General features: G+C 37.0%; 1 pseudogene; it reads right to left on the bottom strand.

Moving 5' to 3' along the window:
• Positions 1–3,976: 3,976 nt before the first annotated feature.
• The window catches only part of LOC143664762 (FMR1-interacting protein NUFIP2-like), a 24,951-nt pseudogene continuing 13,493 nt past the window's right edge, over positions 3,977–15,434 (bottom strand).

Genomic DNA, 15,434 nt, shown 5'->3' with positions numbered 1-15,434 from the left:
TGAGGAGTTCCCATTTATCTTTTTTTTTTCTTTTATTGCTTATGCTTTGGGTGTAAAGTTTAGGAAGCTATCTCCTATTACTAGGTTTTGAAGATGTTTCTGTACATTTTCTTCTAGAAGATTTATGGTGCTAGTTCTTATATTTAGGTGTTTGATCCACTTTGAGTTAATTTTTGTGTAGGGTGTAAGATAGGGGTCCTCTTTCATTCTCTTGACTATTGATATCCAGTTTTTCCATGCCCAATTATTGAAAAGACTATTTTGTCCCAGTTCAGAGCATTTGGGGGCCTTGTCAAAAATCAGTTGACGGTAGATTTGGTGGTCTGTTTTTGCACTCTCAATTCAATTCTATTGGTCAATGCTTCTGTCTTTGTGCCAGTGCCAAAACAGCCAGCTGTTTTGACCACTGTGGCTTTATAATAGGTTTTAAAGTCAGAGAATGTTAATTCTCCCACATCATTCTTCTTTTTTAGGATGCTTTTAGCTGTTCAGGGTCTTTTCCCCTTCCAGATGAATTTGGTAGTTAGCTTTTCCAGATCTTCTAAGTAGGTTAGTGGAATTTTGATTGGTAATGTGTTGAATCTGTAAATCAATTTGGGGAGAATTGACATCTTCACTATATTTAGCCTTCCTATCCATGAGCAGGGAATGTCTTTCCACCTATTAAGATCACCTTTGATTTCTTTTAGCAATGTTATGCAGTTTTCTGTGTACAAGTCCTTTACATCCCTAGTTAAGTTCATTCCCAAGTATTTGATTCTTTTAGTTGCTATTTTGAATGGAATTGTTTTTCCTTAACTGACACCTCAGCTAGGTCTTTGCTTGGGTATAGAAATGTTACCAATTTTTGCACATTGATTTTACATCCCACCACCTTGCTGAATTTGTTTATTAGCTCAAGTAACTTTGCTGTAGATTTCTCAGGATCTTCCAAGTATAGTATCATATCATCTGCAAATAATGAGAGTTTTAATCCTTCCTTTCCAAAATTGGTGCTAGTTCTTTCTGGAATGTTTGATATAATTCCCCTGTGAAGCCATCTGGCCCTGGGCTTTTCTTTGTAGGAAATTTTTTGATGACCGAATGAATCTCTTTACTTCTGATTCGTTTGTTGAGATCTTCTATTTCTTTCTGAGTCAGTGTAGCTTGTTTGTGTGTCTCCAGGAATTTGTCTATTTCATCTAAGTTGTCTAGTTTGTTGACATATATTTGTTCATAGTATCCACTTATGATTTCTTTTATTTCTTCAGGGTCTGTTGTAACACAACCTTTCTTATTTCTGATTTTGTTTATTTGCATCATCTTTCTTTTTTTTCTTTGTCAGTCTTGCTAGTGGCTTATCAACTTAATTAATTTTTTCAAAGAACCAACTTTTGGTTTTATTGATTCTTTCTATTGTTCTTTTGTTCTCCCACTCATTTATTTCTGCTTTAATCTTTGTTATTTCTCTTCTCCTATTTGCTTTGGGGTTAGTTTTCTGTTCTTCCTCAAATTCCTCCAGGTTTGCTGTTAAGTCCTTAAATTTTGTTCTTTCTTGTTTTTTAATATAGGCATTTAAGGCAATAAATTTCCCTCTCAGCACAGCTTTTGCTGCATCCCATAAGTTCTGATAAGTTGTATTCTCATTTTCATTCATCTCCAGATAGCTACTGATTTCTCTAGCAATTTCTTCTTTGACCCACTGGTTGTTTAAGAGTGTGTTATTTAGTCTCCATATATTTGTGAATGTTCTTGCTCTTTGGTCATTATTGATACCCAGCTTCATCCCATTGTGATCACAGAAAGTGCTTTGAATAATTTCAATATTTTTAAATGTATAAAGACCTGTTTTGTGCCCAAGCATATGATCTATTCTGGAGAATATTCCATGAGCACAAGAGAAGAATGTATAACCTTGTGCTTTGGGGTGCAATTACCTATATATACCTGTTGGGTCTAATTCATTTATCAAGTTATTTAACTTCTCTATTTCCTTGTTGATCTTCTGCCTTTTTGTTCTATCTATAGAGAAGAGTGGTATATTGAAGTCTCCTACTATTATTGTTGAAACATCTATCACTCCCTTCAGTTTTGCCAATGTCTGTCTCATGTACTTTGGAGCTCATTGATTGGGAGCATAAACATTTATAGTTCTTATATCTTCTTGGTGAATTGACCCTTTAATTAGTATATAGTATCATTTTTTGTCTCTTATGTTGTCTTTACATTTAAAGTCTATTTTGTCTGATATTAGTATAACTACTCCTGCTTTCTTTTGGTTACAACTTGCATGGAAAATCTTTTTCCATCCTTTCACTTTCGATCTATTTGTATCATTGTGTTTAAGATGAGTCTCTTGTAAACAGCATATAGCTGGATTATGTTTCTTAATCCATTCTGCCAATCTGTATCTTTTAATTTAGGTAAATTTAGTCTGTTAGCATTCAAAGTTATTACTGAAAAGGTGTTTCTTGATTCCATCAGTTTATATTTTTTATTTTATTTATCAGATCTATATATTCTTTTCCTTATTTCTCTTTGCATTATTTAAATTACCCTTAGTGGTACTCTTCAATTCTGTGCTCTCCTCCAGATCTCCCTTTCCTGTCTTTTTTTTCAGCTGGCAGAACTCCTTTTAGTATTTCTTGTAGGGTCAGTCTCTTGTTGACAAATTCTTTCAGGACTTCTCTGTCAGTGATAACTTTAATCTCTCCCTCAATTTTGAAGGACAATTTGGCTGGGTACAGAATTCTTGGCTGGAAGTCTTTCTCTTTCAGGATCTTGAATATATTATACCACTGACTTCTCATCTCCAGGGTGCTAGTTGAGTAGTATGAACTCAGTCTTATTTGGTTTCCTTTGTATGTAGTAGATTGTTTTTCTCTTGATGCTTTCAGGATACTCTGCTTCTTTTAAGAAAATTTGACAGACTGATTAGTATGTGCCTTGGAGAAGGTCTATTTGGAATTATTCTGTTTAGAGTTCTTTGGGCTTCTTTGACTTGTATATTTATGTCCTTTATGAGGGTTGGGAAGTTTTCACCCATTATATCCTCAACTAGTCTTACTAGACCTTTACTCCTCTCTTCTCCTTCTGGGACACCAATGATTCTTATATTTGTGCATTTTGTTTTGTCTATCATTTCCCTGATTTCCCATTAAATTGTTTCCATCTTTTTGTCATTTACTGTTTTGAGTCTTTGAAGTCAATTATCCTGTCCTCTATATCACTTATTCATTCTTCTGTCTTTTCAAATCTGATGTTCTGTGCCTCTAATATGTTTTTATTTAGTCAACAGAGTATTTAATCTCTTTGATTTCTGCTATTTTTCTATTTATTCTTTCAAATTCCTCTGCACTCTTCTACTGCCTTCTTGATCTCCTTTATGCCATTTGCTATCCCACTTATTTTAATAAGTAGAGTTGTATGAACATCTTTGATTAGTTGTTCCAATGTCTGGTTATCAGGCAGGGCTATGTCTATCTGTATTGTGATATGCTTAGTGATCTGCTGCTGTCTTCTTGGCATGCAAATATCTTGATTGATTTACTTTGGGAGTTGATTTCTTTCAATAGTCTAAGGCCTCATGTTTGTGGGATGGTTGCACAGCAGGGAGCAGGGCATATTGTGGAGCACTCAGTGTGGTGATTTATTTCAGGGCAGGTATGGACGCAGGTTGGGGATGTTACACTGATGCTTGTGAATGTGGGCACCCAGTGGCCAGGGAGGATGTAGCTGTGTGGGTACACCAGCTTGGGGGGCATAACCCTGGTGTGCACTGGTCTAAGACATGGGGCCGTTTGTGCACATGTGTACAGTAGGTCAGTATTATGCCTTCCTGGATTGGGAGCAGCTGTGACCAGGCTGTGCAGGTCGGCACTTTCTCAGAGCTGGAAAGTGAGGCTGAGGGCTGTGCACATGTGTGGTCCTAGGACTGCTGTAAAGTGCGGCTCCCAGAACTGAATGATGTGACTGGGGCCCATGTGCATGGAGTGCCTTAAAATGGATGTGCTGAGTTCAGGGAGGGCGGGGTGAGGTTGCGCAACACTATGGGGGGGTAGGGGTAGCCTAGGTATGGAGGTTAGTGTCCACAACTTTGTGCACTGGTAGCAGCCTGCAGGGAACCGGGAGGGGGAGGTAGTGCTGCGGAGGGGTGCAGGAGAGGTGGGCTTGGCTGAAGTTGGGGTGGGGGCAGGTCCAATTTTCTGCCTCTCAGTTCCTCGGCCTCTGCAACCAAGGCTGCCCCATGTGGTGCAGAAGGCTCTCCCAGGTCAGCCGCACTCCTGTTGCCCTCCTGTCCTTCCCCTCCCCTAACTTTTCCATGGAGCAGGGCTAATCTTGAGCTCCTCTATAGTCAGCCACCTTCTGCTGTTCACTTTTGTGATAAATTGAACTTGACATATAAAAAATTACAGACAACCATCTTCATTAATAATTACTTTGGAGAAATGTGGGCAATGACTGGAGGCTTTCATAGGCAAAGCAAAGTCTCTTCTCTCCTCAGTCTATTGTCAAAGACAAAATGCACCAGACAATTAAGGAGGTGATTTTATTTGAGCTGTTGCAATAAGGAGAATGTTCATTATTGAGGAAAATCTCAGAGAAGAGGGTGAAGACTTGGGGTTTTATAAAACAAGGGAGTCATTGAAGAAGGGTGGAGGTTGGTCTTATCACCAAGCTTTTTAGAGCAGGGTTGTCTTTTGTGGTTAGCCCATTATTCATTTCTGGGGACCCCAAAGGATAGGGGGATTTCCTAACTATTACTGTTTTCAGGCAACTTAGGGCTCAGGAAAGTTCAAGACTGTTATGATCTACCTCATTCAATCTCATGGCTTTGAATATCATCTGTACCATGTGTTAAGAAAAATTATCCAAAACTTGGAAATAAAGGACTGCATGTCCTTTAAATGTCATTGTTTAAAAGGCTCATTTAAGGATTATTTAATCCTGTAGGACAGTGCAACTAGGTATACTCTCTATGTACATGTTTGGCTTTGCTATTTACTATTTGATTAGAGCACAGACTGTGAAGTTACACCATTAACTTGTAAACTTCCATCTGGTAGAAAAAATAATCCTAAATGTTATAGTTTATTGCCTGATAGGACATTTTCCTATTTGTACTTAACCTAAAAATTTTATTCTATCATTCCTTAATCAAATTGCCTATTAATCTCCAGTTACTCAAATGCTCTTTGAGGCAGCCTTACTATTTTACTGATTGGTCAAATAAAATCTTTGACACATATCTATTTTACATTTTTATGAAAGACCTGTTTAAACTTTTAATAAATTATACTTTGATAGCTTTGGAGACCTCACTCAGATGCCTGGAGGACTCACCTGATGGAATCAGGTAAGCTTCTTTGCTGAAGAAGTGTAGCTGATGGGCTGTTTAAGCTCATGCACCAGACGTACTTTATCCTGGCACCTGGAGTGATTCCCAAATGGAATCACTTTTTTTTGGTGTTCTGACTCTGTGCTTTTCTTTTTGTTTTTGCATCATGGCCAAGTTTGGTTCTGGTTTTTCATTTTCATGTGACTGTTAAGTTATTCCCTGTTGGGTAAATTATTTCATACAAGAGAGGATTTTAAAATCATAGCTTGATAATAAAAATGAAGTATTTGTCCATCTGCACACATGGTGTCACCTGCAGGAGACGGACACCAAAGTCTGCCTCTCTTCATCTTGTGTAGGTGTCATTGAAGAATACATTCCTTCATGTAGGCCCTTGCGTTTCTTTAGAATCCATAGTTAAATAAAGTTATATAAAATACATAACTGTGCAAGTGGAGAACACCTTGTACTCCCCATAGTTCTTGACAAAATGGATATACATTGGAATTGCATTCAATCTATGAATTGTATGAATGAAAACTGATGCTTTAAGAATAACTGATTCTTTCTTTGTTACTTTTCTTTTTTTGAGTAATAAAAATTTTCAAATTTTTATTTGATGAATGTGATGATGAATGCATAGCTATATGCTGTGAACCACTGACTGTACACTTTGGATGACTATAGTGTATGTGATTATATATCTCAATAAAATTGCATAAACAATTATCCCCTGTTGGTGGTAGCAATAATTGGGAATCACCAAGTCCATTAGATAATTTCTGCCAGGTGGACACTATGAAAGGATAGAGAATCTGGTTCATTAGTCCTTTTTATTTGTTTGTTAGTGTGTCTAGTTATGAGCACAAATCAGTTAAGGAATTATTTTGTCTCACTAGAAAGAACAGCTGTTTGAGATCTTAACTGGTGAGCTTTTGGTTTCTCTGCTTTCCTTGGCCTATGATGAGGCTACAGAGGCAAAGCTGTAGACATCAGAGTGTTGTTATCTGTATAACTGTTAAATGTTTTCCTCCCTTCAGAGGGTATTAACAAATTGACTATAAAGTCTCCTAAATTAAAGAGCTTAGTGCTGATTGGCTTATAGAGGTCAATATGTGCTTATATAAATTTAATATTTCCAAAATTCAAACTTTAAAATTCATGAGCTTCTAATGCTTCATAAGTATTAGATTTTACAGAAAAACAATCCTTCTTAGATAAACTGGCAATTCAGAAATCTTTTAATAGAAATATTCAGGGTTAGGCAGTGAAGGTCAATCCATAGACAAATCATTTTTGGCTAAAAGAAAACATAGTTTTATGTTCTCCTCCAGATTTTGTTAGTTTGTAGCATAATAGGAGTTTATTTTATTTTTATAAGATTTGGGTTTATTTTCTCAGGAAAGAACTAGTTAATAGGAACTTTGTAAGCTTCTTGTGCTAGTTCACTGATCCAATAAATTAACATTTCTCTTCAACAATTTTTAAATTATGAACAATTTAATTTTGTATTCAACTAAATTGAATAAGAATTTGGAATAAATATATGTCAAGAGTAATTAAGTTTTTATGATTATGCCTAAGAGTCAACCCCAGAGAACCTCTTTTGTTGCTCAGATGTGGCCTCTCTAAGCCAATACAGCAGGTGAACTCACTGCCCTCCCTGCTACATGGGACATGACTCCCAAGGATATAAATCTCCCTGGCAATGTGGGACAGGACTCCCAAAGATGAGACCAGCCTTGGCATTGTGGGGAGTGAGAAAGATTTCTTGACCAAAAGGGGGATGAGAAATGAAACAAAGTAAAGTTTCAGTGGCTGAGAGATTTCTAATAGAGTTGAGAGGTCATCCTGGAGGTTATTCTTATGCAGTATATAGAGGTCTCTTTTCAGTTTTTGGTGTACTGGAATAGCTGGAGGGAAATATATGAAACCATTGAAGTGTAATCCAGTAACCTTGATTCTTGAAGACAATCGAAAAACTATAGAACTTTAAAGGTGTGACCATGTGATTGTGAAAACCTAGTGACTGGCACTCCCTTTATCCAGTGTATGCACAGATGAGTAAGAAGGAAAAAAAGAAAAACAATTAATAGTAGGTGGTGTATGGGATATTTTGAGTATTCTGTTTCATTTATTTTTATTTAATTTTTCCTTTCTTTTTATTTTTTCTTACTTCTTTTTTGGAGTAATGAAGATGTTCAAAAATTGATTGTGATGATGAATACATGGCTATATGATGATACTGTGAACCACTGATTGTACACTTTGGACGATTATATGGTATGTGAATATACAATATATATCAATAAAAGTGTGCTAAAAGAGAAAAAGAAAAAAAGAGTAAGTTTTATAGTGTGTCAGCTTAAAACATGATTTCTAAGGTCCTTAGTTCACTTTAAAAGCCTGGAATAGAGTTTGAAACAGAGTTGAGAAGTTGGTTTAATTCATGGATACTTTTTGAATTCCTGGAAAATTTCTAAGTGAGATAAAATACTGAAACACTTACTATTAAGCATAATAGTTTAAAAATATATACTTCCCTCTTACTATGATATGTCAGGGCTGGCTTGTCCTCTGGGACTGTTTTAATGAGCCTGTTCATTTCTGCTCCTTTAGGAAGGTGTAGAGGTATCAGGGGCTGTGGGTGTTTGTGCCATGTGCTTAGTCTGCTAAACTGTGAAAACAGTTCACAGTGAGCTGCCTCCCATTTTTCTTAGTGGAAAAATGGTTTGTCGATTTGTTTAGAGGTTATAATTAGTTGGGTTATTAAGACTAGGGTAGTAGTAATAGAGAAGAAGAGCTGTGTGTGCTCAGTCATGAAATAGGTTTGGTTTATTAAGGGAAAAAAAGAAGTTTTGTCTTAAAGTGTCACTGTGCACCAGATGTGAAAGACCACAGTGAGGGACAAAACTTGAGTGGTTTCTCCTTCTAGAGCTTTTGAGGGAAATGATTCAAAAATATACCTTAGCTTATAATAGATGGGTTAAAATGTTTCAGAGATATGCACTAAAATTTTGGTAAAGTTTGCTGAGTATTACTTTTATTCATAGGATAATTTTGAAAGGCAGATTAGAATACTTTGTTGCTAAATACAGTAATACAAAACTAAAATTTGGTTTTCTGTCTGTTAAAATGATAATCTTGAAATATTTAGCTTTTTTTTTTTTTTTTTTTTTTTTTTGGTATGGGCATGCTCCAGGAATCGAACAGTATTTAGCTTTCTTTTAATGACTGGTAGTAAAAAATTATTCCCTATTTTCTGTGTAATCTGCTCAGGCAGAAAATATTCTGTATATTATTAGAATAATTTCTGTACTTTGCATTGACTTTATCATTTCCTTGATTATTTAAATAATAAAACAAACAAACACAAATAAAACAAAACACAAACAAACCAAAAAAGAACAAAAGTTCTTCACTTCTGAAAAAGCCAATGTTCCTTTCTATGGTGTTAACTTTTTCTATTTCTATTTTAATAAGGAATTGCTGTTTGATAAAGTCAAGCATTATCAAACTGCAAAACTGCTACTGGAGTCTGAGGTATCACACAGGTACCCAAAGTTCCAGGGGAATACCAGATTATAGATATATAGTACAGCCTCTCAAAATCCAGAAAGAACAGTTACTGCTCCAGATTAAATGTGTCTGCTATAATGACTTACAATCTAGGCCCCTGTTTTCTTATAAGCATTTTCTAAATGAGACCATACAATATATACTCTTTTTTTCTGACTTAATTTGCATCACATGATGTCCCACAGGTTAATTCACAACATGGCATGTCTCATGATTTTATTCCTTTCTGTAGCTGTACAATATTTGATCATATGTATACACCACAGTTTGCCATTCTACTTCTCAGTCAGTATATCCTTCAGCCACCTCCATCCATTGGGCATCATATAATGTGCAAAGTCAACAGTCCATCAACACTCTAAATTTTAGACACTTTTCATTGCTCTCAAGAGAAAGATAACCAATAAACACACCCTCACCAAATAGGGAATCTAAACCTCCCCTTAACTCTTGTCTTTACCCCTCCCCTCATTATTTATCCCTAGTATTGCTATTGTACTGTTGATGTCTTCCTGTTCAACATAGCCCATAGCATACAATAGTAGTTTTCCCCCTATATCCCAATATTATAAACTCTTTGTACCAGATTCATACCTTTGAAATAGTACACGCAAGAGCTTATTTATATTTGTAGTGTTAATTGGTGGGACACAAGAGTCTATACAACCCCTTCCAGTCATGTTCACCTTCAATATGATAATGTTACTCATAGACCCACTAGATCACTGCTTTTACTTCTATCTATTCCCTTACATTTACATTGAACCTCATTAACTATCTGTTCACCCATTTCTATCCTCTGTGTATCTCTAGGTCCCCTATATTCTGTATTATAAGTCACTGAGTTTATCTTTACTCTGGTCATAAAAGTGAAATCATACAGTATCTATCCTTTGTGTTTAGCTTATTTCACTCAGTATTATGTCCTCAAGGTTCATCCATCTTGTCATGTGCTTCAGGACATCATTTCATCTTACTGCTGCATGATATTCCATTGAATATATATATATACCACATTTTGTTTATCCACTCATCTGTTGGTGGACTCTTGGATTATTTCCATCTTTTGGCAATTGTGAATGTGAATAGTGTGAAAATGTCTGTTTGTGTCACTGCTTTAAACTCTTCTGATTATATACTGAGTAGTAGTATTGCCAGGTCATAGGATAACTCAGTATTTAGGTTTCTAAGGAACCACCAGATTGTCTTCCATTGTGGCTGTACCATCATACACTCCCACCAGCAGTGCATAGGTGTTCCAGTTTCTCCACATCCTCTCCAACATTTGTAGTTTCCTGTTTATTTAATAGCAGCCATTCTTATAGGTGTGAGGTGGCATCTCACTGTAGTCTTGTTCTGTATTTCCCTTATAGCTAATGAGAATGAGCATCTCTTCATGTGCTTTTTAGTCATCTGCATTTGCTTTTAGGAAAAATGTCTATTCATATCTTTAGCCCATTTTATAGTCGGATTGTTTGTTCTTTTGTTGAGTTGTAGGATTTCTTTATGTATATAGGATATCAAACCTTTATTTGATACATGGTGTTCTAGTTTGCTAGCTGCCAGAATGCAATATACCAGAAACAGAATGGCTTTTAAAAAGGGGAATTTAATAAGTTGCTAGTTTACAGTTCTAAGGCCAAAAAATGTCCCAATTAAAGCAAGTCTGTAAAAATGTTCAATCTAAGGCATCCAGGGAAAGATACCTTGGTTCAAGAAAGCTGATGAAGTTCAGGGTTTCTCTCTCAAGTGAGATGTCACATGGCAAACACAGTAGGGCTTCTCTCTCAGCTGGAAGGGCACATGGCAAGCACAGCATCATCTGCTAGCTTTCTCTCCTGGCTTCTGGTTTCATGAAGCTCCCTGGAGGTGTTTTCTGTCTTCATCTCCAAAGGTCACTGGCTCTTGAACTCTCTGCTTTATGGTACTACAGCATTCTCTGCTCTCTCTGAATCTCTCTCATTCTCCAAAATGTTTCCTTTTTTATAGGACTCCAGAAACTTATCAAGACCCACTCAAATGGGTGGAGACACACTTCTACCTAATCCAGAATAACAACCACTCTTGATTAAATCACACCTCCAGGGAATATGATCTAAATACAGTTTCAAACATACAATACTAAATAGGGATTAGAAGAAACTGCTGCCTTTACAAAATGGGATTAGGATTAAAACATGGTTTTTCTAGGGTACATACATCATTTCAAACCAGCACAAGCAAGGAATCCAACTTGAGGTTTTAATGAAAAATTTTAGACAGAGCTTACTTCTTTGCCCTGATTTTGCTCAATTCTTTATGTGTAATGAAGCTTATATGTGTGTTAACTCTTCTTGCTGCATCTGTATAGATAATCAGGCCAAAACACAAGAAGGCAAGTTTTAGCTCTGTGCTGGTTTGAAAGGATTTATGTACCCTAGAAAAGCCATGTTTTAATCCTAATCAATCTTGTGGGAGCAATGGGTTCTTCTAATCCCCATTCAGTACTACAGGTTGGACACTTGATTAGGTCATCTCCATGGAGATATGACTCAATCAATTGTGAGTATTAAACTTGATTAGATGGAGATGTGTCTCAACCCATCTGTGTGGGTCTTGATTAGTTCACTGGAATCCTATAAAAGAGGAGACTTTTGGAGAGAGTCCCTTTTTGAGAATGAGGAGAGAGCAGCAGAACCATGACAGAATGAGGAGATAACCAGAGTCCACCAGCCAGAGACCTTTGGAGATGAAGAAGGAAACTGCCCCCAGGGGAGCTTCATGAAACAAGAAGTCAGAAGAGAAAGCCAGCAGACTTCACCATGTGCCCTTCCAGCTGAGAGAGAAACCTTGAATGTCATTGGCTTTCTTGAACCAAGATATCTTTCTCTGGCTGCTTTAGATTGGACATTTCTATAGACTTTCTTTAATTGGCCTTAGAAATGTACACCTGCAACTTATTAAATTTCCCTTTTTAAAAGCCATTCCATTTCTGGTATATTTATTGCATTCCGGCAGCTAGCAAACTAGAACAAGCTCTTTGATTAAAAATAATGTTTGGAGATAATTATGATCCAAAGAGATACATGTTAAGCAAACTTATCAAAATTTAAAGTACAGAAATAAGATGCATGTCCTTTCAGTGTCACTGTTTCACAGGCTCAATCAAGAATTATCTAATTTTGGAGAAAGTACCTGTGTTTAACTTTGCTATTTACTGTTTTATTTGAGTCCAAATGCTGTGAAGTTCCATATTAACTTGTAGATCTGTACCCAGTAGAAAACATGACTTCAAAGATAATCATTTTATTTTCCCACAGGACATTAGCCTGTTTTGTTTCTAACCTATGAATCTTATTTTAACATTATTTTTTTAAAATGAGTTTTCTGGGCTGACAACGGTGGCTCAGTGGCAGAATTCTTGTGGGCTGTGCCAGAGACCAGGTACCAATTTCTGGTGCCAGCCCATGCAAAACAAAAAAGAATTTTCTGATAGAATATATAATCCTTGTGGTTCTTGGAACTAGCTTAATTGTCTGATTTCCTCATTAATCAATAAATTGAGTAAAATCTCTGACATGTTTTTTCTATATTTGTTGAGAGTCATGTTTTCAACTTAAAAAAATTATCCTTAGACAAGTTCACATAGAAAAAGGACAACTGTTCCATCCCTTTCTTTTATTTAACAGATTTTAGGATAATGAACTAAGAATAAACATTAAAAAATATCTAATGACAGAGATGGTAAACAGATATATTCATAAAAGAAGACCTTGAACAGAAATGATGATCAGACACCTGAAGCAGCTGGGAAACCCAGAGGGCTCATCCCTATCCAGAGTTGAATGACCCTGATGAACAAACATCACCACACTCAGGAATACGTGGGGTGGGCATGTTCTCATCAGCAAGTCAGGCTTCAGTAGGGTCTCTTTAGGTGCAGGGAAGCTGATTCATCTCCAGCTTCTTGTAGGAGATGGGCCTGAAGCAGAATTAAGAGTGACCTAGAAAAGGTAGAGAAGAGAAATTTCCAGGAGGAAGAAGTACATATGTGATCAGAAATATTCTAGAAAGCCAACTCACAGGTGAACTCCCTGCAGCTCCCTGCTACATGGACATGACTCCCAGGGTGTAAATCTCCCTGGAAATATGGGACAGGACTCCAGAGATGAGCCAGGACCTGGCATCATGGGATTGAGAAAGCATTCTTGACCAAAAGGGAGAAATGAGACAAAATAAAGTTTCAGTGGCTGAGAGATTTCAAACAGAGTTGAGAGCTCATCCTGGGGGTTGTTCTTATGCATTATATAGATATCCCTTTTTAGTTTATGGTGTAATGGAGTAACTGGAAGGAAGTACCTGATACTGTAGAGCTATGTTCCAATAGCCAGGATTCTTGAAGATATTTGTATAATGATATAGCTTTTACAATGTGACTGTGAGATTGTGAAAATATTGTGTCGGTTGCTCCTTTTTTATCCAGGTTATGGACAGATAAGTAAAAAGAATAAGGACAAAAAAATAAATAATGGCAGGGGAGGGGATAAGGAGTTAAAAAATTGGGTAGAGTGTAATACTGGTGGTCAAGATAGGGGTAAGGGATGTGGGATGTATAAGTTTTTCTTTTTATTTCTTTTTCTGGGGTGATGCAAATGTTCTAAAAATGATCATGGTAATGAATACACGACTACGTGATGATATTGTGAGCCATTGACTGTATACTTTGGGTAGACTAAATGGTGCATCAAGATAGCTCAATAAAAATATTTTAAAAAACAGAAATATTCTCAAATCTTCATTTATCATGTGAAAATAGGAGTTGACTGAAGTGCTTGCAGGAAATGCCAGATGCCTTCCTCTATGGCTGTGGATAGATTTTGAAGAATGCATTGAGATTGGTTAAAATATGAAGGAAATAAGTTCTGAAACAAGGAACACAGAGAAACATGGAAGAGAGAACTTCATTCTAAAACCCTGGCAAAATCTTGAGGGGTTAAGAAAAAGTCTTCCAGAACCAAAATTTATATCACAGAGAGAAAATACTTCCTACCTCCAAAAGCAGAGCAGGGTGGGAGTGGGCTAGAATTGGTGGGAAGGCGCCTTTCTCTGTGAGCCAGTGCAGAGCCTTTCAACTGGAAAAGAGAACCCCGCCTCCCCGGTCCAGGTCTAGAGCTCGGCTGAGATGTTTTTCTTTTCAATTAATTTAATTTAAGAATTTCAAAAACTTACAAGCACTATATATCCATCAGGCAACAATTCCTCCTCCCCATCCCACAGTAATATCTAATCTATTTTCTGTGTCTATGAATGGCTATTTATGAATATTTCTTATAAACGAAATCATGCAGCGCTTGACCTTATGTGCTTTGCTTACTTCACTCACTATAATGTTTTCAGCGTTCATCCATATTGCAGCACGTCTTAGACCTTCATGGCTGAGAAGTTTTATTCCCTCCTTCCCCTCACTTCCACCCACAGTTCTGCCTTCTTCTCATGTCTAAGGAAAGTTGCTTCTGTTTTCACAAATCCTCCAAGGCCTCTCCTCTGTCACACCTCTGTCCCCAGTGTCTGGCAATTAAGTCTCCAAGGGAAGGGAGCCTCTGGTAAACTTCTCTGCTCATCTCGGCTCCTCCAACAAAAGAACTCTTTCCCAGGAGAGGTGGAGAAGAAAACTGGGGAGTGTCGGCAAGGGACTTAAGTAGTCTGAACCCCAGTTTCCTCACCTGTAAAACAGTAATAAAGATGTCTGCCTCAAAACATTTGTGTGAGGATTAAACTGAAGGGACAAGAGCCATCTCCCTGTGGCAGGTCCTAAGAAATGCAGTTAATATGTGTGCCAGCATCCCCCATTCTCTCCAAAGCCTGAAAGCTGAGCAAATGCCATCCTGGGTTTAGCCCAACTCCCATGGTCCAATCTTTATTTTCTTTTCCCTCTTCTTTTGACAGAAATCTTTTTTTCCCCCCCGGGAAAATAATTATTTGCATTAATTGCAAATGTGCACAAAAGATGGGCACAGTACTTGGATGGATGAATACAACATTTTCAAATAACAGTTAAATTCTGTCATTTATGTTCCAATCTCTACCTCCCCAAGGGGAAAGAGTTTGGCCAGCTCTCCTGTTACAAAAACTAAAGTGATAAAATGTGGAAAATTTTGCACAAGGATTGTATATATCCAGCACTTTCAGGTATATTTGCTATTTACCAGATACTGTGAGTACACAAAGTCTTCATCCCATTCCTCATGAATCTCAAAGTCTTTATTCCTTGAAGAAGTCTTTATAAGTTTCCAATTACAAAGGCTGAAAGGTGGGAACTGTTTGAAGAAAATTATGTAGGCTTATAGTCTACCATCTGGAAGCTTTGTTTCTTGGTTTTTGTGGCATGGGCAGGCACCAGGAAATGAACCTGGGTCTCCAGCATGGCAGGCGGGAAATCTGCCACTGAGCCAATGTTGCACTGCCTATCTGGAAGCTTTTCATCTAAGTTCCTTGTGTGAGGCTGAACTTGTGTGAGATTTAATTAATTTAAATTTGTCAAATTAATTTAAAGACAAGT

This window comes from Tamandua tetradactyla, chromosome 20 (genome assembly GCF_023851605.1).
Source record: "Tamandua tetradactyla isolate mTamTet1 chromosome 20, mTamTet1.pri, whole genome shotgun sequence".
Classification (NCBI taxonomy): Eukaryota; Metazoa; Chordata; class Mammalia; order Pilosa; family Myrmecophagidae; genus Tamandua; species Tamandua tetradactyla.
The sequence above is the reverse complement of the archived record's forward strand: the minus strand, read 5'-3'. Positions and strand labels throughout refer to the sequence as shown.